The following is a 5,178-nucleotide window of genomic DNA, read 5'->3' as shown; positions in this document are numbered from 1 at the left end:
CTGGCAGCCCCGTATCACCTGTTGCGATCGAATCGGCGCGCCTTATCGGCCGCGGTCTGTCTTATCGACGACGCAAGACTAATCGGCTACAATATATATATTTTTATAAATATAAAAATTTTTCACATTAATATTCAAAGAATAAATATATATAATATATAAAAATAAATGTGAGGAAAATGTATAGGAACTTATGCGGTTATTTTCTTTTGCTTTACGTGCCTACAAAAGATCGTTCATTTTTATCATCTTGTATAAGAAGATGTATGTGTGTGTTGAACACACATATGCAGAAGTGAAAATAACAGCATACATTACTTTAATTTTTTATTAATTAAATATATATATATATATATATATGTACATATATATAATATTGTTATATTTTACATGGTATCCCACACATAAGTGCAGAAATGCATTTTTAAAACAGCTGGAAATAGAAAAAAATATCATAAAGTGAAACTAAATTATTTAAGATGTTATGTTGTTTGTATGCATGTTTACATATATAAATACAATTATTTTTTTATTTTTTAATAGAATCCCACTTGTGCTAATTGATGCTTTTCATTTTCTACGAAAGACCATTAGAAAAAGTTGTGCTTAAAAATTTTGTTAAGTTAAAAATTATATGTAAATATAATATTTTATATATATATATATATATATATATATATATATATATAAAACAGAGAGAAGACTGAGAGATGTCATGGCCTGCTTTTAGGTGTCCCTGAAAGCAATACTTCCTCTATGGACATTGAAAACGTCGACATGAACTATAAAGCCAATGTCCAATGAATGTTCTTAGAGGATAATATATAATGTGTACATATTTCTGATTTTTTCCGCTATGTTCACGAAATGCCGGTGGCACCAGTGCTGTATAACAAGATACTTATGTATATAAATTGATAGTAAATAAATTATTCAATCGCGAAAGATACTGTAATATTCAAAGATGAAATAAATATTTTTCTATATTCATTGTCATATTTATATCTTTTTATTTACAAAACACAAAATGCCTGCTATGGGATAAAAGTATTTTTAACTGTATTTATATAAATCTTCTTAATTAGCAGTAAACTGTCTTTGATATTTATCAATCATTTTTTTAATTATTTAAAAATTTAATTATTAATACATATATAGAATTTTATCGATAATTTATCGATAATAAAATCAGAATGTTATCGATAATTCGTTGCCGAAACATTTTATATATTATAAAATATACATTAACGTGGAATATTAAATTATGAAAGTATTTCAATTTATTGATTAAAATTGATTATTTATCAAGCAATTCGCGGAGCCTTTTTGTTATGCTAATTATTTGCATCTATAATTCGATTGTTTTACTTTGTGTTCTCTCACAGTTCCCCCCCCCCCAAATTATATTTCGATTGTTAAATAAAACAATAAAGTAACACGGATAAAATATATTTGTGATTCTAAGTATTAAAATAATAATTATCGTCCTGAAAGATCGGAACAATCAAAGTGATGGTTTAATATTTTGGATCATCATTCATTCGATTCTCGATTAAATTGTATATTGTTTAATTAATAAGAATTGAGAAAATTTAAAGCATTGGTTGGAATATAGTTAATTCTAGTATTGTTAAAGAAATATTATAGGCATCAATGATGGATATCATAACATTAAATTAATTCTTTTATCTTCTTTTACGTATCCCGTGTTTCAATTTTTATGAAACAAACAATAAAAAGAACAAACAATATTTATTATGTGTGAAAATAATATATAAATATGATAAATAATAAAATTACTTATCGCATGTGTGTGTGTGTGTGTTTGTGTGTGTTCTGTACGTTGTCCGATGATTTTCCAGATTTTTTTTTCTCCCTTGTATATTCTTCACTGTTTCCTGGTGACATTTATCCGCGTAAATACGATTAATTACAATTAATAGAATACGATTAATTACCAAAGTTTAATACGTGAGACATTTTGCATGCTTTTTCAATCGCGGAATAATCATATGAAATTCACAGTTTATTACATCATAAGAGCAACATTTATACGAGATTAAAATTAATAATATAGCAGTAATAAGCAGAGCGAAGAGTACTAGTACTGTTGATGTATGTATATATAATAAAAATGCATAAAATACAAATCTCGTAAGATCAAAAATTAAAGTAATGAAAAATCGTGATATAACCATTGTTTAATTAATAATTAATTTATACTTGCTTTTTAGAAAAATTTAATCAAAAGATACTTGTTAATTATAATAATTCTAACGAATTATGTTGCAATATTAGTCACGATCGGATTGGAAAAAGAATTTGATAATATACGAAGCGTTTCGCACACTACTACTTTATTATTCGAGTGTACCGTGCGAATGATGACAAAGCCGTGACATGTATAGTTCGCTTGCTATACGTTGTCAAAGTCAAACATGATATTATTGATAATTTTCTGTCAAAATATTTTACGTACTACATATACACGCGGAATTTTAAATTATAGAAGTATATTTTATTTTAAATTAACTAATTATAAACGATTGATGTATCACGAAACCTTTTGTTATGCTAATGATTTGAATTTATTCGATTGTTTTATCGCGCTTTTCTGAAATCAAATTTTATAATATTTAATTTTGCATTTTAAAAGACTGACTTAGAGCGAACTAAATAAAAAAATAAATAAATAAATGATATTGAGAAAAAAAAAAGAAGAAATAAATAAATATATAATATAAGTATATAATATAAATATATAATATAAATAATAGCGTGAAAAGAGAGACATACTAATATTTTTATATAATAAATTATTATTAATTAAATTATTTATATTTTTATTTATATTATCAGAGGGCCATATATGTTACCCTCTGAGAACATTCGTGGACATTTGTTTTGTAGTTCATGTTCACGTTTTTAATGTCCAGAAAGGGAGTATCGCTTCCAGGGATTACTTAAAAGCGGATCATGACATCTCTCAGTCTTCTGATATAAGTAATAATTAATATAATTTTGCACGTGAAATACTATGCATATCAAGGATTTAGGGGGCAGGGACAACAGGGGCTGAAACCCAAGGGCCTCCACAAGACAAATTTTTGGGTAAAATTTCCTATCGAATGGTATACACTTACAAGATCTATGTATATTGCTTTACCTTGTTATTTCACAATAAATTATTTAAACAACGTAAAAATTTCTATTTGATTTTGGTTTAAAAATGGTTAGGAATCTTCGTTGCTCCAGGGCCTCCATACCTTTAAATCCGGCTCTGATGTATATGTATCTATATGCTTACATCATGCGCGTACATATATACCCAATTTTTTTAAAATATACAAATGAGAAAGAGACTTGTATGCTAATAAGTGATGAATTTTTAATTAATGTTAATAAATCATAAAAATAATTCGTAGATTTAAGTGTGATGTAAAAATAAATTTATCCTGAAAAAAATGATCATTTCAGAATTTGTGAAAGTTAATGAAAATATTTATACCGTCTTATCTTTAATATAAAACTGTACTTCTTAAAAAAAGGAAAAATAAAAAAAATATGAAAGAAAATAATAAGAGTTACAGTTAAACAATAATAGTTAAATGTTTTATAGATTTATTTAGAAAGTATACATATTGCAAAATTTAAAGAAAATAAAAAAATTCAATTAGAGAAGAGTAAAACCCAAGAAGGATAGAGATAAAAGATATTATTGTAATAGAATTATCATCAAACTTGCTTTTATCAATAATTAGATAATGCATGATTCATAACTGATTATAATATAGATATTCCTCATCATTATTCATTCTTTTAATATTAAACAAAAGAAACCGATAAAATTGTGTGACTATCTTACATTGAAAATATATTTTTTATTTGTATATTCAATTCGACGTGGATAGGATACATATACATAGCTTAGTTGTTTCTTTTTACATTCTCCTGTTAGTTACATATGTACTGTATTTCGGTAGCGATTGACAATCATGCAGCACATTGCGAATATTCGTTCATTTCTTTATGCATACAATCATGAATTATCGTCGTTTGATGATGTAAATGTTTGGTCGTGTAACAGCGTACGTTTATAATAAAAAGCATATACATTTTTTTCACGTGTTCAAATATTATACATATACATTTTAGCAAAACATATAAAAATGCGACGGTATTTACTATAGTGTTTTCTAAATCGGGTTTATAAACGTACAATATATATATATATATATATATATTATATATATATATATATATATATATATATTTGTATTTAATGGATTGTTTGGACAGTACAAATTGCATTTGCACGTTTGTGCATCTACTTAAAATCCAAGATTTATTCTATGAATAAATCCGAATGCATTTTAAATAACAAGGATGGTCTCTTTTATAATCTCAATGATAGCGATTAATATGAAATAATTATACATTATATTCAGGTACAAGATATGCATTTTATGTACATAGGGTGAGGATGAAGAAACTAATTAAAACTGCGATTTCGCGTGCTGTTTATATGAAATAGGTTTTTTGGTGTTATAATTTATTCAGCTATATAAATATATATTCTAAATTTTATGGAAGCTTATTATCACCATGTTAAAGTTTTTATTATTTCACAATTGCTAAAAAATTGTTTATCAATCAACAAAATTTCTATAATGGAGATCTATAGTGTACTAATATAGATAATATATCTATGAGTAATAATTATGTTATCTTTTTATTCGACGAAATAAATATATTTCTATAATAGAAAATATGATAAATCACTACCTTTGTGAATTGATTTTGCATAGCTTGTACCTCTATTTACTGCATTCATGAAGAAAGAAATTTTAATAATCAAGAAAGTAATCGATATAATTAATAGACAATATTTCTTTTAGTCTGTTTTCATAAAAGATATAATAATATTTATAAGTTATATAACAAATAGGACTAGTACTTAATACAAGATACATCACTACATCACTACTTATCTTATTTAAAAATGGTATGGTTAAAAATGTATATGTTAAATTATATATATACTAAATTAGTAGTAGGAAGTAATGTAGAAATGTGAACGAATAGGGAATTCTTAAAATATTTGCCTATTTCTATTCTTATATTAAATAAATCATATTACAATGTGGTTGATACTTTTATATCATTAATCAATGTCGA

The sequence above is a fragment of the Camponotus floridanus genome, unplaced genomic scaffold, assembly GCF_003227725.1.
Source record: "Camponotus floridanus strain SB8 unplaced genomic scaffold, Cflo_v7.5 scaffold2, whole genome shotgun sequence".
Taxonomy (NCBI): Eukaryota; Metazoa; Arthropoda; class Insecta; order Hymenoptera; family Formicidae; genus Camponotus; species Camponotus floridanus.
The sequence above is the reverse complement of the archived record's forward strand: the minus strand, read 5'-3'. Positions refer to the sequence as shown.